The sequence below is a fragment of the Mesocricetus auratus genome, unplaced genomic scaffold (assembly GCF_017639785.1).
Source record: "Mesocricetus auratus isolate SY011 unplaced genomic scaffold, BCM_Maur_2.0 Super-Scaffold_100011, whole genome shotgun sequence".
NCBI classification, from domain to species: Eukaryota; Metazoa; Chordata; class Mammalia; order Rodentia; family Cricetidae; genus Mesocricetus; species Mesocricetus auratus.
In genome coordinates this window covers 57,788,697-57,816,271 of record NW_024429195.1, presented here as the reverse complement: position 1 = coordinate 57,816,271, position 27,575 = coordinate 57,788,697, and the positions used below count along the sequence as shown (strand labels likewise).

Genomic DNA, 27,575 nt, shown 5'->3' with positions numbered 1-27,575 from the left:
CAACTTTTTATATGGGTCTGAAGATTTGAACTCATGTCCTTGTGCTTGTTTACTAATGCTCTTACCTATTCAAACCACCTTGTCCTTATTGCATTAATTTTTACAACAAAGATACTGTATTAAAACAGAGTCGATCTTAATTACTTTGGTGTCTACTTTTGTGTCTGAGACAGGAGTGTCTACCACTTTACCCCAGTGCCATCCCTGCTTGCAATCTCTGTGGTTAGGGGCACAGCCCAGCTTTCACTGATTTCAAGGAATAAAGAAATGGTGTTCTGTGACAGTGAAAGCAGAGAGGCATATTTTTAAACCTTTCCTTTTGTAAGTCAGATTTAGTGCCTCACATCACAATGTCAATGTTTATTTGCCACTGAGAGGTTTGTGGTTGGAAAGCTTTAAAAGTCTCATTTCTAGTACTTCATCAGAAATCCTTTTTGTGTCTACTTCCGTGCCTTGTCTACCACAGAAGCTCGAAGGAGGTCAAGTGCACCATTGTGCAGGAAAACATGCTTGGCTGGTCACAATAACAAGCCTCAGATCTCTGTTACTGAGAAAGACTTTTCCTTAAAATTAAGAGCACCGAAAGGAGATGAAATGCTAAGCTTTTGAAATATATCAGGTATTTGGAAAGGAGGCATAATTATTGCACAGGTTGGATTGTGATGTCCCTACTCTCCAAATAGCTAAAACTTAGGACCTCAGAATGTGACTGTATTTGCAGGAAGGCCTTTATATAAGTCAAAAAGCTGAAATAAAATCATTAAGCACATCCCAATCCATTGTTTTTTAAAGAAATGAGTAAGAGGGCCTAATTGTGCACACATATATACAGAAAGGAGACATAACAAAGGTTCAGGGACAACACTGCAGACAAGAAGACAGCCAAGGAGAGAAGCCTGGACCAGAGTTTTCCCCCATTCTCAGATGTGCCAGTCTTACTGGGACCTCCCAGTCTCTCTTCCAGCCTCTACTTCTAAGTTTTGTGAGCATTCACTAAACTTTTCTAACAAATGAATACAATTATGTCTGCCCATTATGCTGTTTCCTTCCAGTCCCCTAGCCTCGAACAAGACAATAGTCCTTATTACTGAGGTGAGAAGTTTTTCTTACTAACTACAGAGAATTCCTCACTAGAGAAGATTGTAGCCCTTCATCTCAGTGTAAACACGACCACCCGTGGCTTGAAAATCTCTTCTCTAAGACTGAATGTTTATTCCTCAAATTCACCTCCAATTGCTTGCCATTCTACATCTGTACACATGTTAGCTAATCAGAGGATAATTTTTAAATTTTATTCTTCTTTTCACATTTCATTCTAACCTCAGTTTTGGGGTCATTCATTAGAAAACACGTCTCTTTTGTAGTTCTTCAATGAGAAATTTTAGCAGCATATACATTTATAGAATATGTTTTTCATCACATAAACATGGTTTATCTTTGAAAAAGGAAAACAAGGTTTCTAGGGCATTGGGAAATTACTGTATGTGGGGACAAAAACTTAAAACGTGCAGGAATTCAGAACAATCCCATAGCCTGGTTTAAGTTCTTCTGATAAATTTATAGCTTTATAATTTCAAAGATTTAGTTCTGTTTTGAGTGCATGCTTTTAATAGGCAATATTGAATCACTTACATTGAACAATATAATTGTAGATTAAATATAATATAAAATGTACTTACTATGTGAAACAATGTTTTGAAATTTGCACAGAGACACGTATAGACAGATACAGTGGAATGATTACATCTAGGAAATTAGCATGCAGTACTTCCCATCGCCTTTTTCCCCTTTGGCAAGAACAATCTCAGAATTTTTCAAGACTATATTATCAATTACACTCATGGTATCGCAAATAGATGTCTTCAATTCATTCTTTCTTAACTGACATTGTATATCCTTTGAGCTACAGCTCAACACCTGCCATGCTAGCACTTGCTAACCACTCTTCTGTAGACAGACATAAGCTGCTTGGAGGTTGCATCCTCCTGAGGCGTGTGTGAACATGAACATGTGTATAAACAATAAACAAAGCATAGCAGTAAAATGAGTTTGTGGGGCTTGTGATGATGCACCTTGACGTTTTCGGAAGTTCTTGAACCACTGGTACATTCCTGTAGTTCTTAAATCACTGGTAGTTTCCTGTAGGTCTTGAGTCACTGGTATCTGAGGAAAGATAACCGAATGGAAAAGCTAATGACCACCACACAAATATAAGCCACCCACAATCACAGTTTTGTTTTTGTTTTGGGTAAAAATTGAATACAGATCTTCACTGGCATCCACAGTTGAAACTCTGAAATTTGGTTTGCTAACTTATTTATTCCCCCACAATATATAACTTTTTGTTTTGTTTGAGACAGGGCCTTGACATACATACACACACACACACACACACACACACACACACACACATACACACATACATGCATATCAATTACAGCTTCTTTCCCCACCTCCCATATACTTTTGAAGTTTAGAGCATTTACAATTTTGAGCTTGGAATTTAGTTTCATAGAACACATTGAATTCACTTGACACAAGATACATTTTTTCTATTCCTCATTTTTGTTTCTCACTGAAGACTCTTTAATATTACAGCATTGACTGCCAACTTTGTTCCATTAATCTAATATTTTCTTCAGATACCTTAAGAATAGGTTTTAGTGACCTATTACCCAAATCTGTATTCTCTTACAATACATCTTGGATTTTCTGCAAATTTGCCTTTATCCATCTCTTCTGTTTTATAAAATGAATCTGTTTACATATCATTTTTATGATCACATTTTATATACGTGTGTGTGTGTGTGTGTGTGTGCATGCGCGCACTTTATTGTGTGTTTGAGGATCATTCATTTCAGTAATATCAGACTGATGTTTCTCTGTTCACCTTTGTTACTTTGTAAACATAGGTTTGTTTCCTAAACAACAGAGTAGCAATTGCATCTCTTGAGACAGGTTCTCTTTAGAATTCTGTGAGAATTTGTCTTAAAAAATCCTGAAGAATATATGTGTGAGCATTCTATTTTCACTGTTTTGGTTTCTGCATTATTTTCCAATTACAATATTGAATTCTACCTTATTAGGAGTCACCCTGACATTTCTTATGGTTGACTAATTCTGAAGCTACAGATAAGTAGTAATCTTAATTGAAAGGATTTAGCCCTAATTGCTTTTTATCCGTAAGCAAGCTAATAGTTCCTCTCATTTATTCCTTCATTTTACAAACATATACTGAATACTTATAGATCAGACACTGCACTAGACACTGAACTAACACAAATACAAATCCCACAGTCGACATCGTCATGTATCTATCTGTCTAGGGTCATTAACAAGGCCTGAGGCCAGCTGTCTGGGGATTAAATCCTTAATTGGTATTGGAACCATTCCCTGTGTTCCAGGCCACCAATGTGCTTTTCTTTATGTGTGTGCTGAAAACCCAAAGAAGAACTGTAACCACATAGTGTGCAAAAGGAGGCCAAGGAGGTGTCTACAAATAGCGATTCCTGCCAGGGGACTCAGGGCCCTCCTCCTGTGCTCCACACAGTATATTGCTGTCAGCCGTCTACTCCAACGACAGGAAGCAGACTTGGAGGAGCGTTCAGAGACTGGTACACACATTGATTATCAACTGACATTTAAATAAAGGTGGAAATAGAAAGCCCACCACTCAGAATGAGTGCCAAGCATTCATTCATTGAACTTTACCGCTTGATACCAGTCTCTTTTCCAAATGTTAGCAAGCATGGTATACAGGTGAAGTCACACTGCCTGGACTTCAGGTTTCAAGGTAAATTAGGATGACTTCTGATGTTTGCCACTTTGTTTTGGTTTACATGGTAGACTGCGATGACATGTGTAGGATGACCTCACTCAATTAAGATGTCAGATGATAGGAATTAAAATTCTAATGATACTGTAAAGGTAGCCAAAAGCATATTTTAATAAACCTGTAGTTGTTACATAGCATAATATGTTGTCCAAAATAATAGCATACCCATGATGCTGGCCAGTGTTTTAGAAAGATGAACTGTTAGCTATGGAACTCCTTTATGTAAACTTGGAAGATTTTTTAAAAGCTCTCCCTTCAGAATCTCTCCATTTAGTAAACTACCATCAAAGAGTAAACAATTATTAACCCAAAGGAAAAAAAGAACATAAGAAATAACAGCAGATGAAATTCCAAAGCACTCAAGACATCAAGAAGTGTTTCCATAATTAGAACAAATAGGAACCCAAGTGCTTGGAGGAGGTGGAACTCGAATCTGGCTTCCAGAATGCTTGGAACATGGTGGTGAGGTGTATGTTTGGCAACCTGAGTGAATGAGAATCTATATACAGGTAGCTGAACTTCCAGATTCCTCCCATCTACTCAGGCAGTGGGAAACCACCCCTGTCATAGTCAAAAGCTGGCTTAATCTGGGGAAACTGAGTTAAAGAGTTCCTGCAATAGCGCCAGCAGCCATTGCAGAAGACAAAGGCGTGTTTAGGAGCCAACAGCAGTGAGATCATGCAAAGTATTTAACACTGACATTCACAATGTGATGTTATAATATATTATGTTATGTGATATGATACCATGTTATATTATGTTATGTTCCCTTCTCTTGAACATCAAATCTTAGACAATCAGATTCCTCCCTTCCTCTTGCTAATGAATACTAAGGTCTACCTGCCTCAGCTTCTCATTTTTATATGTGAAAGGACAATTGATAAGAAGTAGTCATTTGAGAAAAGAAAATTGTGGTGGGAGAGACAGAGAGAAAGAGACTGAGAGGGACAGAGAACAAAGCAAGAAAAATAATTCTGTATCAAAAAAGATAGTTAACAGAAAAAGAAAGAAACCAAACCAAGCAAAACAACAACAACAAAAAAACCCATGGTTAATATTCTGAAGAAGAGAAGAGACAATATGCTTAGAAATACATATGAAGGAGTAATATAAAAAGCACAGAAAAAAATTAAAATGTGATGAACATGAGGTTTTTCTTGAACCTCTTTGGGCACCAAGGCTGCTGTGAAATAATGATCTGGAGTAGGAAATGTCAGGAGGTGTGTGAGCACAGATAAAGGCATAGGATTGGGATGGGATGCAGGAGGGGATGAGCATCACAGAAGTGTGTTTGTGTGTGTGTGAATGTGTGTGTATGTATGTTTGTGTGTGTGCATTTGTGTGTGTATGTTTGTGTGCATCTATGTGTGTGTAGGTATGCTTGTGTGTGTGTGGTTTTTTTTTTTTTTTGGTTTTTATGAGACAGGGTTTCTCTGTATTGTTTTTGAGGCTGTCGGTCCAGCCCAGCCTCGAACTCACAGAGATCCGCCTGCCTCTGCCTCCCGAGTGCTGGGATTAAAGGCGTGTGCCACCACGGCCCGGCTTGTGTGTGTTTGTGTGTGTTTTTGTGTGTATGTATGCTTGTGTGTGTTTGTGTGTGTTTTTGTGTGTATGTATGCTTGTGTGTGTGTTTGTATGTGTGGCTGTTGGAGGCACTGCTGGTCCAGGATAGACCTCACATGCCCCTTTGTGCCTGTTCTCTTTATGTTAGACACTGTATTATTTCCTATTTGGTGAAGGAACTGGAACTATAAGTCTTTGGCAGGGTAGCATCCATTCAAGCCACTAAAGCTGTTGAAACTCTGCAGGAACAGAAATAAAAATTCCTACCACAAAGTAAAAGGTAGTACTTGGTGGAGGCTTCTACTGAGGATCAGTAACAGTTTGTGTTAACAGAGAAATAGCAAATCTAGAGGAACTAGCCAACCTCTCTTTTTTCTTGCATAAAAATTGACTCTTATGAAGGTGAAGCCTCAATTTTTCTTAAGTTTAAGTCTGTTTGTACTGGATACCAGAGGAACGGAAGATTACAATAGTTTATCACTCACCAAATAATCTGGATTAGTTGCTGCAAATGCACAGATCCCAACAGAAATGAATGGAAAAAATATTTCAGAAAACAAAAACAAAAAACAAACAAACAAGCAGACAAACCCCTCAGAGCTATGAACTGGAACCTCCGGTGTCTTCAACATTTTTGCTTACATGGCTTTGTTACAGCTCCTACCCCAAGAAGTCATCCTTTGGACCAGACCTCAGCTGGAAGCTTGACATTCTCTACTGGCTATTTCAAAAGTAAAGCTACATGATGAGTTTTGTAGCTTCTTAACCCGGAAATAAAAATGTTATGCTTCGTTGAATTGCTAAAAAATCTCCCACTCGTTACCAAGTGTTTGAAGATTAATGAGTCTGAGTTCTCTCACTGGACCCAGGTGGTGTCTAAACGCCTGGCTGGATATCTTCCCTCTGAACTGTTGCACGAGGTTGGTTTGGATTGTTTTTAGGTAAGGAGTCCGGAACTTTAAAAGCCGCTAGCGCAATGTTTGAAGGGAGCTGTCACGATGAAAGTGGCATTGAGGGCTCAGAAGAATCGAGCTGTGGGGAAGCCAGTTCCAGCAGCTGTCCACAACAGGGATCAAAGATGCATTTCTCTGCAGCTTGCAAGTGGAACGATTTCTGTACCTTCCATTTTAGAAATCTAATTGGACTACGTCCGGATTTGAAGACTGTGAGAAGTGGGGGACTTCTCTCTAGTCCTCAGGTAGGCAGGGCACACCGCAGCGCAAAGCACCTGCTGTCTGTTATTCCGAGCAGACCTGGCCCATTTTCATATTTTAAGCCATCAAACAGACAGGCTATGGCCTTTCGAACAATTGAAACTAATTTAAATATTAGCACTTTTTCTGGGTGGATAAAATTAGCTACTTGGGGAGCAGGCTTTCTTTTTATTTTTTAACTTTTTCTGTCTCATATATTATATCCCAACATTAGTTTTCTCCCCTCCTCTCCTTCCAGTCCACACCCCCTCCCCGCTCCATCACCCTCGGCTCTACTCCTCCATTTCCCTTTAGAAAAAGAGCAGGGTACCAAGGGACAGCAACCAGACATGGTTTATCAAGTTGCAGTAAGACTAGGCATCTCCCCCCATAGTAAGGCTGGACCTGGACGAGGTAACCCAGTAGGGGAAAAAGTTCCAAAAGTAGGCAAAAGGGTCAAGAAACAACCCCTGTCCGCACTGTTAGGAGTCCCACAAGAGGATCAAGCCAATCACATATGTGCAGAGGGCCCAGGTCAGACCCATACATGCTCTCTGACTGATGGTTGAGTCTCTGTGGGCCCCTATGAGCCCAGGTTAGTTAATTCTGTGGGTTTTCTTTTGATGCCCTTGACAACACTGGCACCAACAATTCTTCCTCCCCTTCTTCTGCAGGATTCCCTGAGCTCCTGCTAATGCTTGGCTGTGGGTCTCTGCGTCTGTTACCTGCAGCTGCTGGATGAAGGCTCTCTGATCACAATTATGCTGGGCTCCTGTCTACCAGCATAGCAGAAATGGGGTTAATTCTTTTAGTTTATAACTTAGCAAAAGGATTTATAAAATGAGTACCGTAGCTTAGCTTAAATGTGGGAGTCCTCAGTCATTTTTGTTTGAACTGACTGGGAGAGTGGAGATGCTTCTGCATCAAGCAGATAACATTGTAACCGTTTGTCTCAGTCCCCTCCATTGTCCTCACCATCTCAATTTTCAGAACACAGACTGTAGCATCAAACACAAGCATTCCCCCTCTTTATCATAATTATCAATGTTCTTTACAAAGCCCTATAAAATTGAATGTTATAACATTAACATTTCTGTGCATTTTATTGTATAATATCTTAATGGGAGTTAAGATGCACCATAAGCCAATTATAGCTAAGGCTGCTATGTTGTTGATTTATTTGTGCCAATGCATTGGCTTATCAATTTTATGTGTACAGGCATACATTTGTGCAGAAAGTACAACTAAATAATTTAGTATTTATAAATATAGGTTAATTATCAATTTTATTTTTATATAAAATACCATATTTGCACCCATACTTTCTCTGCTCTGGAACTAGATTTTAAAAACAGTTTTATTATTGATTAGTGCCAAGATGAACTATAAAGGACAAGTATTTGTCATGCTATTTATAGTTTAGGCATATTTATTACATAAAGGTGTAGAATTCTAAGAATGAGTGTAATCTGTGGACCTGAAACGGCAGACACACCCCTTTGGGTGTGGCTTCAGGCAGATAGAAGCAGAAAGAGAGGAGCTTGAGGTGTGGCTTTCCTTTGAGAGCTTTCTGTTGGGTCAATGGATCTGGTAGGAAGAGCAGGGAAATGCTCTGGCAGTTCTTTGTATTTTTCTGTGTAATTGTCCTCCAATAAATGCCTATTTATTATTTATCTTGGGTCTAGTGATAAAATTACATCCTCACCTTTAAATGATGTTATGTGAACTTCATACATATAAAGGTTTTTATGTAGAAAAATATGTTTTAAAATGTTGAATTTTATCTAAATTATGATCTTTAAAATGAACTCAATATATATATGTACATTTAACAGTCTAGTCATTGAATTCAGTCACAATTTTGTATTTTTTGTTCTATGACTATTGGGGGAGCTAAGTGACAAACTATTGGATGCCCCCATATTAAAAATCAATTTAGTTCATATAAGAATATATACGATTAAAGATTGGGATTGACTCACAAAACAGAAAATTTATCATTGTAAAGTAGATAATAAGTGATTTTTACTACCCACTATGTTGTATAATCTTCACCATCATCTAATTAAAAAACAATTCTAAACATTCTCTCACAGCTATTAAAGAAACATATGTTTTAGCTGTCTTCATCTTTCACCCTATCCAGCGTCATTTGGTGAACCAGGCATATTCACACTTTATGTTTCTCTAAGGAGAGATCTTTCTGAAGAGATAATTGATTACAACTCAGTAAAAACATTAATGACAAACTTGCAAAGATGATGAGTGGGGCAAGACACAGTCTCCTGCATCCTCCTAGGTCTGAAAGAAGTCATCAGATCCATGATTCCAAAAAGAGCTGAGAAGCATAGCAAGGGGGGATTGTGTAAACAGCTGACTGTAAGATAAAATGCAGAAGCACTGAATGATTGCTTTATAGGGAAACGACTATAACTCACATCACCGAGTGAAGCAATAGAGAGTGAGTAGAATCCCCTCTATCCCTGCTCTGGGGCCAGAAACAAAGGGAAAGTAAAGTCTCCAGAGGCAAAGGCAGCAGAATCAGAAACTTGGAAAACAGAGCCACAAGTCTCACAAATGCAACACCAGCAAGTCCTTCAGGGTTTGCCATCCCCATCACTAACGGCTGCTTCATTGTTTTGGGATAAGGAAGTGTCAGATTCCAAGAGGAAGCCTCCACAAACCAACTGTTCTGTCAAGCAGAGGAAAAAACTCATGCAGAACAATGTCTCTAAACCTTCATACCTGTCCCCTGCCCCGTAAATACACTAGACTTGGAGAGGCAGAAAACCTATGAACCCTGCATGTGAGATGGGCAGAGAACCCGTGAACACTGCACATGAGACTACCTCATCTGAAACTCACTGAAGCAAGTATTCTCAAGCTCGCTCCAGGCAGGCTGACAGACAGGCAGCCCGAGCTCTGGTAAGAGGAACATATCCAGCTATCAAATAAATATGGTGATTCTTATCAATAGAATGGGTTAAGTGAAAGGATATCAGGGCCAGGAGAAAGAGTAGATGAATTATAACACTCGCACCATAACGAAGATAAAATAATAAAGCAAGAAGAAAATACGAGATCTATAGGACATCATTAAGTGACCAAAGTCACAAATTATGGACATGGAGAAGCTAAAGTCATAGAAAACATATTCAATATATATATAGTTCTGATATTTCAAAATCTGAGGAAAGACAATTATCCAGATCACAGAATCATTTCAAATGCTTAATGGATAGGACAAGGAAAAAAACCTCCCCATGTTACATTATCCTTAGAAAACTAAGCATAAAAAATCAAAGAAAGAATATTGAAAACACTAAGAGGGAAACACCGAGTCACATATAACATTAAAACCATCTGAATAATAGCAGACTTCTTAGCTGAGACTCCAAAAGTTTGGAGGACATAGAATAACGTATTTCAATCTCTGAATGATAATATTTGGCTTTAGGTTACTGAACCCAGCAAGACATTCTGTAAATGAAGAATAAAGAAAATCTTCCCATAATAAATATATGCAAGAGAATTCATGACTTCTAAGCCAGCACTATGAATGTACTTGAAAGGATTCTACCCAGTAAAGAGACAGATAAACACATCTATGAGGTTACAGGGGGGATGGGCCAAGACAAAAAATAAGTGAATCAGGGATGCAAAAGTACCACACACTATATAAAGAACCAAACAATAGGAATTAATGCAGACCAATTATAGACTAATTGCTGTAGCTGTTAATGGTCTCAGTTATTCAGTCAAGAGACAAAGACAAACCAGTTGGGTAAAACCAGGACCCAATCACTTGTTTTTCTTTTTTTTTTTTTTTTTGCAATCAATCCAGCTCACTGGCAGATAAATAAAAACTTAGAGTGAAAAGATGGACAAGGGAATTCAAGAAAAAAGAACTAGAATGTAAGCAGATGCTGTGTTCTAATTATCTATCTGACAAAGTAATGGTCAAACCAAAATTACGTAGGAAAGATCAAGGTAATTTTATACTGATTAAATGAAAATCAACAATGCAGAAAGAAGATAGAACAAGTTAAAACACACACACACACACATGACTCACACACACACACACACACACACACACACATGACTCACACACACTCTAAAGACTGTGCTCATAAAAACACTACAGATACAAAGGCACAGACTGACCTCAAAATAATAATAGTGAGTGATCTTAACAACTGATTCTTAGCAATGCTCATCAAGACTGAAAACAAAATTAGAGTAAATGGTAGAATAGAGCAAATGTACCTAATAGATATCTGTAAGATAATGCACAAATACTGCAGAATACATGTTATTCCAAGAAGCCCATGGACTGCCATGTTAAAACCTACCAGAGGAATAGCAAATAAATAGCATAATCACACACCATAGGGTCTTAGGAAAACAAGGCAAAGTCAAAGTCAAAATCAGCAGACAGAAAGAAATAAAAGATTAGTACAGAAATCAATGAATAATATAAATAACCTGATAAAAGAGCTGTTTCTTTGAAAAGAAAAAACCACCATAAACTATTAGCCATTACTAAAATTGAAGATGAAGGGGGAACGTTACAGCAGATTTCTAATGATATCCTGAAGATCATTAGGATGTGGTTTGAAAAAAATCTATATTCAATGAATTCGGTAATATAAAAGAAATGAGTGAATTTATAGACATAAAGTTCTTCTAAAAGCAAATATGAAGGATATACACAAGCTAAGTAAATCCTTAACAAGTAATCAAACTGATGCAAGAATTTAAAGTACACCAATTAAAATGAAATGAAAGGCCAGACTCAGATTGATTCATGCTGAATTCTACCAGACCTTAAGGAAAAAACTCATATGTTTGGGGGACTATTCCTGGTAGGCTATTCCCCTGCTCCTAGCATTCATTAGTGTCCTGTAGCTTTTCTCTTGAGGGCTGGCACCTTGTGAGAGTTCCATATCTCATGTTTTCATCTTGTCTGTTGGGATGCCCTTGCTCAGGTCTTGTTTAGGTAGCCACACTGTTGAGACTTCAAGGGTACAGCTTCCCTTAGAAAAAACAAAGGGGAAATACATGGGAAGGGGTTGGAGGGAGGAAAGGAAAAAGAAACAATAATGTAATTACATTTAATGACCCCCCAGAAAACACACCCCTAAAATTTAGTGCCAATGCTCTTCAAACTATTCCACAAAATAGAAATGGAAAAATGCTACTTAACTTTTTATTTATTTATTTTGATCTTTTGTTTTTCAAAGCTAGCAACTTTGGTACCCAAACCAGGTAAAGACAATGACAAGAAATGAAATTTCAAGGCCAGTCTCCCAATGAACACAGATGCAAATATTCAAAATACAATACATGTTAAGTTGGAGACTAGCCTGGGCAACACCACATGGTGTTGTTCCACAAAAGCTAAAATAAGCAAATAAATAGAAAGAAAATGTAGCCATCCCAATGAGTGGATCTGTGTCACATTGTCTTTCCTGCTCCACTGTGTATCCTCAGCTGAGGTCATTTGGTTATAAAAAAAGTCATGACTGTTATGTGTTCTGTTACTACTTCCCATTTATTTTTTTATATGCTGTTTTATGGATTTCTAGCAGATGTCTTTAACCTCTGCATCTTATGACATCTTCCCCTATAACACTGGGGTGAGGGTATCCACTAGCATGTAAAGCTTATCTCAGTTTTTAAATAAGAATAAAACTAGAATATGGTAACTTTTGATGACAAAAAATTCATTCTTTTATGTGTTTCTTGTTACTAATCTGTAGATAACTCTTTAGAACCATTTCTTAGAAGAATTGCTGAGTCAGCAGAGATGTACTGTTCTGATAGATTGTCAATGTGTTTTCCAGAGTGGCCTCTCCAATTTTATACCTTCTACTAAACATGTAGGAAAATAGCTATTTTGTATAACTGCCAAGGCTTGATAGTTTCACTCCTTTTAATCCTTGTCAGCCTTATGAAATATAATTCACTTTAATTTGCTGTTACCTTATTATGTGACAGGCTGAGCACACACAATTTTTTCCCATGAGATAGCATCTTACTCTGTAGCTTGCTCTCATCTGGAACTTACTATATAGCCCATACTGGCCTAGAAATTGTAGCAATATTCTTACCCTCAGCTACCTGAGCACTGGCATTGTAGGTACCAATCACCATGCCTGGAAGACTTTTTTTTAAAGTAAAATCCATGAATTGTTTCCTTTGGCTTTGTATCTTAGTTGGAAAGTTCCTCCATGAGTTAATTTATATTCCGCTTACTATTTTATACCATTGACAGACCTGAATCTGTACAGAGACAGGGGATAACAATATTCAACAATAACTGAATAATAATCTAATCATTCAAATTTTATCAGCTGCATTGTCCATGTGTTCATTTTGCTTTACAATACAGTCCTCATCAAACTAAATTGAAATATAACACATGGAAGTATTCATCTATTTTGTATGGATGCTAGTTTTATATTTGTCATGAATTGAGATGACATTTAAAGACAAATCTATGTGAACTAGTTATTTAGCTCAATGCTAGGGATTCTGGGGTCTAATAACCAGGCCCCAAGTCCCAACAGTCCCCCAATATCTAAAATAGAAAGCCTATAAGAAGTGTTTTTTTTACTAATGTAGTTGGTAACTCAGCACATCTGAGAGAAAAAAAATCAATGGGACAAAAAATGAATGTGAGATGAAAGTCAAACCCTGCAGGAAACCACGAGGTTTTTGGAGAGTTTCCCTATGGAAACATAAACCTTGATAGTGGAGAGTGCGGCCTTGAAGTTCACCATTTCTAATCGAGTGTAAAGGTGACTTTTATTTACAACAAAGACAATAAATCTTTGTTTCATCATGTGGTTGATGCTGCACAATCCACACTGTGTCCAGATCCTCTTTAATCTCAATTCCTTGGATAGGGCCATTTCATCTGGGACTGTTATTCAACTGAACTGAACCATGACTAGCTCATATTTCTCCATCTTTTCTTAGACTATTCTTATAAAAGACTACACCCACCAACTGACGAGCAAAGAATTTATGGCTTAAATTTCTCTATCCTGGAGGATTGAAGTAGATAAATGAATAAGACTAGAGAGAAAAAGAGATGATAAACAAACACCCAAATAACTAATCCGTAACAACTGTGATGACTTTTATAAAATAGCTACTAAGGGTATACTGTTTAAACATTCCCAGTTGAAAAGGATCTGAAATCCAAGGTCTAGGGAGTTAGCTCAGCTTGTAAAATACTTATTGTAAGATCAAGAAGATCTTAGTTCCTGTCATTCCAATGAAAGCTGAGCATGGTAGTGTGTGTCTGTAATCTCAGCCTCAGGGAGGCAGTGATGAGCAGATTCCTGGGGCTTTGATTATTAGAGGGACATTAAATTCTTTTCTTCCAGGGATTCATGTATTCACCCAGAATTATTGAGGAGTGAATTCAGCAAGTGAGTGATTTTTAACACTCTGGGAATGATATCCTGGTGAGAGGGAGGTGGTGTCATTTGAGTCACCTGTTCATAAGTTATTGATTGATTTGTTAACTTTTGGCTCTCAGTTGCTGGCCTGTTTTATTCTTCATCAGGCGGGATAAATCAAATCCAAAATAATTGTTTTATTTTCTTTTTAAGACCAATTAATATTTTCTCCAACTACTTCTTTCTTTGGTTATGCATTTTGTCAAGCTCATTTTAATATTATTGTGTGATTTTAAATACCGTATGATCAAGGATTCTCAAATAAATAATCATTTTTAGGTGCCACTATTTTGTAATCATCAATGACTGTTTGAGTTGAATAAATCAAAATGCTTTCTTTGTGGAACATCAACATTTTGGTTTGTGCCTTTACATTCTTCCTTAATAGGATGACATGACATAATTGCTCAATCATGGGACATTCTAAGAAATGATTCATATCCTCTTTTAGGATCCAACTACCTAAGTCAATTTCTACCCTGTTCTTAAACTAGAAAAGGGCAGTTCACTTCAGGGACAGAATGCTGTCTGCATGCGCCAAGGGGTTTCTTGTCTTATGATTTTACACACTGTGGTGGCCTTGTTTCTTGTTTAAAGATGAAATTGCCAGTGAAAGGAATCTATTTGCTCTTGACAACCCGTTGAATTCCTATCAGTTTAGTGTCTGGAGCACATGTCTGTCCTTATTTCAGTGGAAATGTGATGACGGTTTGTTGGGGAATATTACTTTAACTATGTGAAGGTGTGTTACATTTGTTTATGCTACATTTCTTTAACGATGTAAAGATGTGTTGCCTTGCCCATCTAAGGCACCTGATTGGTCTAATAAAAAGCTGAATAGCCAATAGTCCTGCAGTAACTATTACATAGTAGCTATATAGTAGCATTATATAATAGTTATATAGGTGGAGTTGGTGGACAGAGAGAATAAGTAGAAGGATGAATCTAGGCTAGGGAAAGGAGACACCCAGGGACATCTAGGCAGCCACCAGACAGCCAAACACAGAAGAAGCAGGGAAAGTAGGACATACAGCATGAAAAAAAGGTAAAAAAAAACCCAAGGCAAAATATAGACAGAGAAACATGTTAAAGTAAATCATGAGAGCTAGTGGGACAAACATAAGATAAAATGAACATTCATAATTAATAATAAGTCTCTGTGTCATGATCTGGGAGCTAGTTGGTGGCCCAAAAGGAAAAACCTGTAATAACAGTTAACTTAGCTGTGATACAGAACCCTATGTATGGCGTGTTTTCTTTTCTTATGACTTATTTCTCTTTTTCCCCTTTCTCTCCCTGTGTGTGTGCACCCACGTGTGTGTACCTATGAGCACGTCTAGGCCAAAAGAGGACTTTAAATCCCTTGGAGTTATAGTCATTCATGGAACACCCAAGCTTCTGTGCTCAAGACTGCAATGCAAGTGATGTTGACCACACAGCCATATCTACAGGCCCGAAGTGAGCAGCCCATGCTTTACTAAGCATTTCAGCATACAAAACTGTTGTTTTCCCACAGCCTGTGATGATTTGGATGCATTGCTTTCCCAGCTTTAACTCACATATCATACTTATCTATTGTCCACTAACACAACAAGTTATTTATCCATTTAGTCACCTCTGTGTTTTCCAACCCTGTGGACTGGAAGTCCTCCTCATTCCTCTTTTCAGTTTTCAACTAGAACCTCGCTGTGTAGCCAAGGGAGAGTCTTTCTTTTCTTTTCCTTTCTTTTCTCTTCTCTTCTTTCATTTTCTTTCATTCCTTCCTTCTTTACTTCCATTCTTTCTTTTACTTTTTAAATTTTCTTGAGAATTTCACATAGTATTTACGTCATTTCCTTCCTCTCTTCTCTCTGTCTCCTCCTGTGTCCCTTAAATTCATGCATAAGTTTCCCTTTTCAGCCCCATAAGTGCTGGGGTTATAGACACACAACACTCCTCAAGCTTGGCCTGTGTATTCTTTTTAATATTGAGTTTGTAGCTTGCCATTTATTTTTCTGTAATAACCCCCTGTTTATTCTTCCTTCATATCACTTACTATAGTATGAAACACTGTGCTTTGTTGATTTGTGCTGCTACACCAGGGAGAAAACAAATGCTATGTCACAGGAATGAAGTGTTTCATTATTGTGTGCTTAATTTACTTCATGCATGGTAAATCCTTAATAAGTAATTAGAAAAGGTGACTAAAAGTTATCAAAACTTCCTGGAGCCAGTGAGATGTCTCAGAGAATAAATGCACTTGCCATACATTCCTCTGCCCACGTGAAAGGAGAGAACCGACTCCATAGAGATGTCCTCTTGTCTCCACATGCTTTGGCATGTGCCTCCACACACAAATACTGAAAGTACAAAGAAACACAGATCACTGAGAACTTCTGGAACAGTGCACACAACCTCTACACAGTCTTGTTTGAAGGTACAGAGGCTTAATGGGGTAAGGAAGAATTAGGAAGTCAACACTCAAGAATAGAGAGAAACTGTGAAATTAGCCTGACATTGAGGCAGTATTTTGGCAGAGCAAATCTGCTAATTATGAAAATGGTGTTTCAGAGGGTGGTTGGTGTTTGTAAAGCTTCTAGATAAGTCTGTAAGACTGGGAAAAACGATGCCTGGAATTTGTCCAAGGAGGGTTAGCCCTGGTCAATACAGTTCTGTACTCTTTGCAAACTTCAAATATACAGGTCACATTGTTATAATTATCATGATGCATATTCGGGTCCTAGAACTCATCAATCATAGATCATTGAATGTCTGTACCATTTGAGTGTTGTCTCCCCATTTCTTGCATTTCCCAGTCCCTGAAAGCCATCATTCAATTCTGCTTCCGTGAGTGTTTGGCTACTCTAGAGATCACACAGTATCTGTCTTTCTGTGCCTGGCTTGTTTCATTTAGCACAGTGTCCTCCAGGTTTATCATGTGGTAAAAGATGGAAGGATTCTTCCCTTTTAAAGGTGTGATAATTCTTCATTGCATGTGTTTGACATTTTTCCTTTGTCCACTCATTTGATGATAGGTAATTTAATCATGCCATCAAACTGAGAGTGAAGCTGGTGTGAATATGATGATGTAGACACAGAGAAACTGATTTTCCTTTTCTTGAGTGTTTAATCAGAAAATTATTTCTGGGCCATGTGCTGATTATCTTTTGAAACAGGCTGGCCGTGAAATTTGTTATGTATGCCACGCTGGTCTTGATGTCAACATTGTTCCTCCTCATCCTCCTATATGCTAGAATTTCAGTCACACAACACCAAGACTAAAACTATGCTAACGTTTTTTAAGGAGTCACTGTAGTACTTTTCATAATGACTCTACCAATGCATATTTCATGAAAAAATTCTTTCAACATGTGGTTCAGTAATCAGGTAAGCATCAAAGCCATATAATTTCAGGCAATTTTTGGGACACAGCTTAAAACAGGTATTTTCTTGATATGGTTGGGATGAATGCACATTATCATAAACACCATGGAAGACAGTGTCTCAGTCTTGGGGCTGGGTATACATCCGTGGGAAATGATATCAGCACGTTGAACAGAAATGCACACTTTCATGATTTTTTTCAGTATCATTCACGATAGCCAACAAACAGAAACAACCAGTATAAAGAACGTGAGCTTAGTATTTTAGCTCAGTGGCAGAGCACTTGCCTCATAAATGCAGGTACATGGGTCTGATTCATAGAAGTTCAGGAACTGAAGCAAAAAGAAAACTGTGATGCCTTGGTATATATTTGAACCCTCAAATCACAAAATCCTGTCACTTGAAACATAATGAATGACATGTAGATGATCATGTCAAGTGAAGTAAGTCGGGCACACACAAGAAGGTACCCTTGTAATCTCAGTCATGTGTGGAATTTCCGTGTTAGTTAAAATGTTGTTAATATTATTTAATAAATGAATCCTTAGACCTTGCTATATGCATCTCTACTTATTTAAGTATAATAAAATTACCAATTTTACATATGTGAGACAATTAAAATACATGAGCATAAGTAAAATTCTGTGTTCACTTATTGTTTTGTATGATTTTTGTTTTATTTCAATACAAATGTTAGAAAGTATATATTCATTAAAAAGTCAACTTTTAAATTTTGGATTTATCTTCTTATATTTACTTTTACCATTGTCTCATTCATTATTCTTTCTTCGTGTGGGATCAATTTTACTTATGCTTAAAATCTCTTTTTTTCTCCCTTTCTTTCCTTCTTTATTTCTTATCCCTTTTCTTTCTTTTGGGTGGATCTCCCATTTACAGGGTTTCTTAGGTGAATGTGTATGCATGTATGTGTGTGTATGCATTTCACGTGTGTGAAAATCTTTGCGTCTGGATGGTATTTTGGCTGCTCAAAGACTTTTCGGCTTGCATTTATTTTCTTCTAATACTTTGAAGATGTCATTTTTTATTTCCACAGCATCCACTGTTTCTGTTTATAACCCAGATGCTAGCCTTACCATGACTCACTTGAAAAGAGCGTGTGGGCTTTTGCTACATTTGAATATTTTATCTGCCTGTTTTTGGCAGTTTCTCTCTGGCGTGCCTAGGTATAGTTGGTACAGCTATCATTTTATTAATTATGCTTTGGCTACAGGACTACTTTCTGAATCCGTGATTTGATGTTCTTTTCAGGTTTGAAACATTGTCAACTTCTATTTACTTAAATTATACTTCTGTCTAATGGTTCTTGTCCTTTCCCTCAGGGGTCTTAGCACTAAGTCAGACCTTGTGCAATATTCCCTACATCTCATATTGTTTTCTTCATTCTATTCCTTTTCTCTATGTGTGTTTCATACACAATGTTTTCTACAGACAGACAAATCCTCCAGTTCATTGATAATTTTGTCATTTGTATCGGATGTCCGGTTACACTGATGTAATAATAATTTATTAGAATGTCAGCTGAGACTAATGTGTTAATGTTTTTCCCTTCTTGATATTTTTTGTAGTATTCCTTTTAAAAGTATTTGATTGAATTTAAAAATATGGGAATAACAGGGAAAATTTGTAACTTGATATATACATTGAAGTGAACATTATGAAAAACAAAAAGAGGCTAAGAAATTCCATCTGTAAAGATACCAAAGAGACAAAATGAACATAATACTGATTAGCTACTCAATTGGAAATAAGCATAGTCCTCAGAGGTATATGTGGCAAACTTCAGAATTTAGTGTGCAGCTTTTATTAGACATTACTGAGTTGTTACTTTTGGTAGTTATAGCTATGTAGGAGAGTGTCTTCATCCATAAGATATACATAGTGCAATATTGATAAATGAATATTTCAGGTCAAACTTATTTTCAACAGATTTCAGAGATGCATACATATGTATATATATAAATGTGTCTACATATAAATGTAACTATATATGTTAATCACATGTGCTTAAAATGTTCAGACTGATTTACTATCAGTGGTCTAACGAATATAACATAATGAAACAGTAGTATAACATTTTTCTCCTATCATCTCAGTGGAGAAAACAAGTATGCTTCTTGGACATAGGTTATATTTCTTACATTAAGGCAGAAAAATGTGAAATACATTCTGGGAAGGACTCTTTAAAATAATGAAAATGAATATTTGAAAATAAAAGGATAGTTGGTACATATCTTGCAATTATGAACATTCAGACAAATTCCCATGTTGACAGTGTGAGTTTTCCTCTTTTTTTCACAACAGTGCAGCATAACTGTCAAAGACAGTGTATTGTATCGGTCAACAACTATAGGTGCCATTGCCCTTTATGACCAGACTCCCTTCATTTCTCTTTAATCTGAAGTATTTTTTGTTCCAGTAAAGTAATTTTTTCTTTACAGGAACTGACTGAAGATGTTTATTTCAACAACCCAAGAATACGGCTTCTGGGTTCTCTCTTTTTAATGGGTAATGCAAGTTAGCTTCCTTCCTCTGCTTTTTTAGTCCAGTAATGGCACAGAGATATTTCTGTATCATTTTTTCACTGTGTAATAGATTCTAGTATGATTCTCATGAGTTAGATTCTATGGTAACATTTTCCTTACTAAGAAAAAAAAGTGCATGTAAAATTAAAATGCCTTTTCTAACTCTGGTTGAAAGTGATGAGTCTTGATGTTTAATGACATTCTCTTGGAGCACACATTTCTGAGACTGGGGAACATTGCAATTAACTTTTTCCTTTTCTTTCTTAGAAGAAGAGGTCATTCTAACATGATCTAATATTGTTTTGTAATAACTTTAAAGCATCTGTGATGACATCATAACACAGTTCACTTTCATGTAGAACCTTCTACCCAAGTCTTCAACTTGCCTTTGCATTTTGTGTTCTGTTGTCTAGGGAGAAATTGTGAGAGCATAAGGGCTATTTTTATATGTCTATTAATGTATAAGCATTGGCTTTATGCTAGACCTTTCCCACTCCATATTGTTGCTTTTTCTCAAGAAACGGGTGTGAAGCATAATAGATAAATAATTTAGGGGTGATTGACATCCTTGATGAGAAGAGAGTTGACTTTTAGGACTGGCCATTGTTCATGAGAAGAAAAAAGAAGCTTAAGATTAAATTGTGAACAACTGCCCCTCATAAGACCATTGTTATTCAGGAATGAAAATAATATACTGGAATGAAATTACATTTTCAGTATTTATAATTTAATACTACCTCCCCAAGAGGGTTCTTGTCTTCCTTTTGACTTCACTGCACACTCTCTGTCACATTAAGTAGAGAGACATCCCTCCCAGGGTTCTGGGTGACTGGGGCAGATATGAGCTATGTGTCAGGACAGTCACTGTATGACATTAAGTCTGAACAGACTTGAATGATAATCCAGAAAAAGAAACAAAGGGAAATGATCTGCAGGTAGAGAATCATTCAGCAATTCAAAACTAGAAATAATGCTACCAGACCTGAAGTTTAAGGTTGGGGTTTAAGGTTACAGGAGGCCACAGACATGACCAAACTAGTGTGAACTCTTTCTGTGCCTAGGATACCCCCAACCCCAACCATCGTTGGTGATAACTCTAGGGCTTTGGAATGATTTGTTATGCAACTGCAACCAGAACAGAATTTGAATCTGGAAGTGTGAATCTACTGTAATAGAACAAGGCATTTGCTGTTGGCCTTGGGGCCTAGTGGTAGTCTAAAGCTGAGAGAGCACAACAGAACTGCAAAGACATTGAGGAAACATTGCAGAGGGCTTGAGTGAAAGTGAAGAAAATGCTGTTGAAGATGGATTAAGTAGCATGGAGTTTCACAGTTCTGCAGCCTCCAGTCTTGTGGGAAACGAGCAGGGACACTAATAAACTCATGTATTAGACAGGAGAAAAGGCAGAAAGTGACAAATGGCTTCTTTTTGGTGGTTGTGATAAAAATAAGAGAAGGAAAGTAACACCAGAAAAGAAACCACAATAGCTGTAACAGAATTTCGAGAAATAATATGAGACAGACTTTCTGAATTGGGAATTGAAACTGTTTTCTTTTCTTGGTCTCTCTCTCTTTTTTTTTTTTTTTGATTTTACAAGACAGGGTTTCTCTGTATTGTTTTGGAGGCTGTCGGTCCAGCCTGGCCTCAAACACACAGCAATCTGCCTGCCTCTGCCTCCCGAGTGCTGTCTTGTTCTCTTTCAGGAAAATAATATCAAAGAAATTAAATCCAAATAGGGCTGTGAGAGCTTCAGTTAAAAGCTAGGAAAGACAGACATTGGTGTCTCAGACCCTTCCAGTTCGATAGAAGCCATCTAAAGAATGTAAAGGTATTCTCCATAGACCTTCCCTGTGAAACATAGTCACTTCTGAGTCTATGGGGTGAGCAGCCTTTGTTGGGTTTCAGGGTATATCCACTTTTTAAAGGAAAGGTACATGATACAATTTTTGTTTAATGGAGTATATTATGATTTGATAAACTAAGATTTTAAGATAATTATATTAGTTTGAACTGCTAGTGACAAGGAAAGACCAAAAAATATGAAAAAGTAAACAGAAAAATTAGAATGCTTTTGGAATCTAACCCATCTCAGGTAGAGACAGAGTTCTCACAGGTAGAAAGATGCTGCATGTGCATCTTGCTCCTGGATGCATCTAACTAATGTCACAGAAGGGAAGCAACTGAAAAAAAAATAGACACCATGATTCCTAGCAGTGTCAGAAGCTACACGATGAAGTCTCACCAACATGACTGCCTAAAAACTATCTGAACAAGGATAAAGACCAGAGCAATAGCCATGCCCAAATAAACAGAGAAAAGCTTGTGAGACCTCAGCCCTATACAAAGAACTACAGGCAAGAAAGGAATGTTGAGAGTAGGAGTCTTTCCCAGGGAAGATCACACCAACTGGTTATTCAATACCAAGTGGTCATTCCTGAAAACATACACATGAGTAAGGTTATCCAGGCTGATATTTAGGAATACACCCAAATACTACACACACACTCACACACACACACACACACACACACACACACACACACACACACACACACACACACCTGCATATAGACAAGCATGTTTGCAGTTAAGGGGGGGATGAATTTGAAAGGGAGAAATGAGAGGGTAAGGGAGGGTTTGGAGGGAGGAAAGAGAAGGAAGAAATGATGTAATTATATTATAATCTCAAAAATAAAACAAAAAGAATAAAAAAGCAAAACATAACAATGACAGCTAAAAATTTAACATCAAAGTTAGGAGGAGGACGTTGATATAGAAATGCTTAAATGTTTACTAAAAACTACGAGTTTCATAAATTTATTGCACATTGAAGGATGTCTAATTATCAAAGAACTACATTTAGGTTTGTGAAGAAACCAAAGTTCAGTTGGAAATAGGATTGTACTATGAATGAGCAAGAGTGCAATGCCATAAACAGAACAGAAACATTCTGATATGAAAATTCTATATAAACCATTCCCTTCACTAGTGAATATTCAATGGAAATAAATATTGCTAGGAAACATGATAATTTAAAGCAAAGCATCTGTATTCAATTGCTGTTTCTTCAAATCACTGTGACTTTGACGTAAGGCAATATTAATAATCTTTTAATATAAATACATCTTTACCTATATTATACAAATAATTATTGTTCATATACCATCAGACTATTGATACTACTAAGTGGAAGAACACATGCAAATCACTTATCCCAGAACCCGGAAAATGCTATGTGCACAATAATGGCACCTGTGGTCACATGGCATTATAACTATAAAAGCTATTTTATCATTTGTGTCATCTTGTCAGTATTATGATATGTTATAATCCAGGTACTATCCTGGATGTTGGGTATGCCATCGTGGTTGAGATGTACTTAATTCCAGTACTTATAGTTTAGCATAAGAGACAAGCAATTAATCAAGTGGTTGCAATTTTGACTTCTAGCTGTCCCGAAGAAATAAAAGCTGCTGTGTGCATATGTTGAGTACAGCTTGTCTCAGAGTCTTAAGGAAGCCTTGGAGGAGGTAGAGTAGGAGGCCAGCCATTCCTCAAAACCTTTTACAATGGCCTGAATCCAACCTAGGAGAGTTTTCCACACTCTACCTTTATCATGACTTAAATTCTCTCTTAAAAACCCATCTCACAATGCTATCAAATTAGAAATAAGCTTACAGGTAGTGACTAAGGGGGACACACTTAGACTGTAACAACAGTGAAAGGTACTCTTACATATAAGTGGATATCCAAATTTAATTAGCACAATAAAATGATTCAGGTCATTCAGAAAATACTGGACCCTTTATGGTTATACATATAAATAAGTCATTGAAATTGGTGTTTTTAAAAAATTATTGTGAGACAGAAATTTGCAAAGTGCATTGTCTCTCTTGGATACAACTCGGCGTCTATCTCCCTGTGTGGCTTAGCAGTTTTCTTTCTTTCTTTCTTTCTTTCTTTCTTTTTTTTTTTGAGGAGTTACTTTACCATGCTAATTTGTATTGTAGTCTTACATTATTTTTCACTTACCTTCCCCAAATTGCATGATCATCTGTGCTATCCATAGTCCAATTTGAGAAATAATTGAATAAAAATAAAAACCGAGGAACATATTTCCATGGCCCGGCTAAGGAAAAAGAATTTCAATAATGGTTTCTTAGTACAGTTCCTCTCCAGAACCGCTCTCTGCCCTGATGTTATTTTTACTTCCCTCAATTCCATTTGAGAGCTGCAAAAGTGCCTTTTCAGAAGCCTAACTCTCCACCTGTCTAGATGTCTTTCTAAATATTGAAACTGAGCTGGTGTGCTGTACTTAGACATGCTCTCATCTTATTGTAAGTCTCCTCTAGCTCCTTATCCTGGAGCCCTTATTTTTATTTCCTGAGGAAACCAACCTGATTACTGCCAACCTTTTCAGAACAGTGTTTGTGACTCATGTTTTCTATTCTCCTCCTTTAGTACAAAACAAATCCAAGCAGACTTCTTTTCTTAAAACTCATTTTTTCTTCCCTATTGTGATTACTGCTTTTATCATATGCTGTTTATAAAACATAAGGAAGAGACAGAATTCTGATGTATTTCAATTTTTTTGAAATAATTTTCAATTCACAAACAACTGGGACATATCAAGTAAGATTTGTGGGTTTTTTTGTCATATTTATCATCTTCTACTAATTCCTATACATTTCAAGGTTATATATCTGTTCAAACTGTGAATCTATCATTTATTCTCTGACTAGGATATAGATATTGGGATAAACAATGGTGGCCTTGAATGACACTTGCTTTTACTGTGTGAACTTGAGTAAGCTATTTGAAAAATTCACTCTCAACTTTCCATTCCTAACACACTAGTAAAATGATTGGTTAATGATTGAGTTAAACCAAATGTTTTTGATATTTTATTTTTGACTTAAATGCTTAGGTAAGTTTTGACTGCTATAATTATTAATAATACTTTTCCCTTCATTACCTTGACAATTATTTGTTAAGTAGGAAAATGACTATTTAAATGGTTACTTGGTAGACTTACCATATTGTATAATAAAATTATATGTGCATTTATGAATATTTACATACATATTGTATATGTATATAGGTATATTGATTGATCAAAGATAGATGATAATATTTGGCATAGTTGGTTTGTCCTTAATAAAAGTTACTTATTTTCTGGTGGCACTCCTTCATACTATATGCTACAGACAGAAGTTCAGTTAATGCATTGTTGTATTTCATAAACTTTAGACTCAATCCAACTTCGTTTAGAGAGGACTTTATAAGAATGTAGGATGCTTAGGTCACTGATTTACAAGGTTTTACAGTAAACTAGCCATAGCAGCATCTCATGATATAAACTTTTGCAAGCAAGGGAGGTCAAGATCATGAATGGAGAAATCTACAGAGACCACTGAAACAAGCTCATGGAAACTCATGAACTCTAGACTGACAGCTGTAGAGACTCTCGGGGACCAAACAAGGCCCTCCTTATGTGGGAGACAGTTGTGAAGCTTGGACTAGCTGAGGGACCCCTGGCAGTAGGACCACAATACAAACCTGGTACATAAGCTAGCTTGTTGAAGCCCTTTCCCTATGGTGGGATGCCATGCTCAGTCTTAATGCATGGGAGAGGGGCTTGACCCTACCCCAACCTATTATACCAAGCTTTGTTGACTCCTCATGAGACCCCCTCCCCGTAAGCTAGGGTGGGTGGGAGTTGTGGGAGGGAGAACTGTTGCTGGAATGTAAAATGAAATTTAAGAGAATAAATAAATTAAAAAAATGCTTTTCAAAGGATGTAACTAGAACTTTTCCAATAGACTTTAATGTGCAGTAATATTCCATGACTGATTTTAAAGAAAATGCTAGAAAGAGAATCAGTAATGATGGATAACCAAATAAAGTTATATAAGTGAAATAAGAGTAGAAAACAAGAAAATACTAAAAATACTTGAATCACATCTTATTTAACATCTATGACCGAGTCACACAAACAATGAGAGTGTACTTTATTGATATCTGCCAACAATTAAATCCTTATATAGAGGGTAGCTACCTTAGGCATCATGATCTATTGCACCTCTCCCTCCCTCCCTCCCTCCCTCCCTCCCTCCCTCCCTCCCTCCCTCCCTCTCTCCCTCCCTCTCTCTCTGTCTCTCTCTGTCCCTCTCTCTCTCTGTCTCTCTGTCTCTGTGTCTCTCTCTCTCTGTCTCTCTGTCCCTCTCTCTCTCTCTGTCTCTGTCTCTCTGTCTCTCTGTCTCTGTCTCTGTCTCTGTCTCTCTCTCTCTCTCTCTGTGTAGGACACTAACTGGTACAGGTATCTTTTTCAATTACTTCCCCCCCCCCTCATTTTGTGAGACAGTTTCATGGAGACTGGAGCTCACCGTGTGGCTGTACTGGTTAATGAATGAGCCACAAGAATTGTCCTGTCTCTGCCTGCTTAACACTGAGAATCCAAGGCATGCCCCACAATGCTGGACTTTTTATATTGGTCCTGTGATGCCAGACTTTTTATATTAGCTGTGGGAATTCAAATTCAGGTGCTCATGCTTGTGGGGCGAGCACTTTAAGGACTGAGTGTTCTCCACAGTTCATTTTCATCTATTTTAGGTGAATTGCTGGTGTCAAAGACCATGATGCAGGTTTCTATCAAAAGAAGCTACTTTCAACTCTTTTTAAGTATTTATCTGTGAAAACCACCCTATATACACGGACATTTTTTCTCTTTCAACATAATATGCTTCTCCTCAGAACACTTGCACATTATTATTTTAAGTAAGTAGTTAAGTTCAAATTGACTAAATAGCTTTGCTCTGATGGATATTTATGTAGATCCCCAGTCCCCAAGAAGAACTTAGCATGTATTACATACAAATGAAACTGCCACATCCTAAAATCATGGATTTATCTTATTGAAGTCTATCTCATCATATTCCACATAAATGACTGCTTTAGGTAGGAATGTCAATGAAGTGCATGAATGTTATGGCCTGATTATGTGTTCTCAAAGTGTATTGAAAAGTTTGATCCCCTATTTGGCAGTGTTGGAAGGTGAGGCCTTTTTGGATGTGTTTAGGTAGTAAGGATGGAGTTGCACTGTTATCAAAGAACCTAAATGAAATGAGTTATCTCTTCCTTCTGCTATTCTATGTGAGAACACAGTAAAAAGGTCCACATGGTAGTCTAGAACCCTCCGGAACTTCTTAGACTCCTGAACTGTAAAAAGACAAAACAAAAACCAGTTTCTATATACTACAAATTTTGTCTGTGATTCCCTGCTAAGGTAGTATAGAATTGGCTAAGTTAACAAACTATGTCATTAAAAGATGATTTAAACAGCCGGGCGTTGGTGGCGCATGCCTTTAATCCCAGCACTTGGGAGGCAGAGGCAGGCGGATCTCTGTGAGTTCAAGGCCAGCCGGTCTACAAGAGCTAGTTCCAGGACAGCCTCCAAAGCCACAGAGAAACCCTGTCTCGAAAAACCAAAAAAAAAAGATGATTTAAACAAATACTTATCAAAAATTATTTTTCAAAACTGTACTTTTGTCACCAGGCTTTGAGAGGTTTACTTCCCTTGTATTTATGCAGACTGCCGTAGTGG

The 27,575-nt window shown here is 37.3% G+C and overlaps 1 long non-coding RNA gene across 1 annotated transcript; it reads right to left on the bottom strand.

The window, feature by feature from the left end:
* Positions 1–1,278: 1,278 nt before the first annotated feature.
* LOC121143285 lies at positions 1,279–13,120 on the bottom strand. Its single transcript, XR_005880489.1, has 2 exons — positions 11,525–13,120; positions 1,279–2,163 (listed from the first exon to the last, which is right to left on the bottom strand). It is a non-coding gene; the product is annotated as an uncharacterized LOC121143285 (long non-coding RNA).
* Between the last annotated feature and the right edge of the window lie 14,455 nt (positions 13,121–27,575).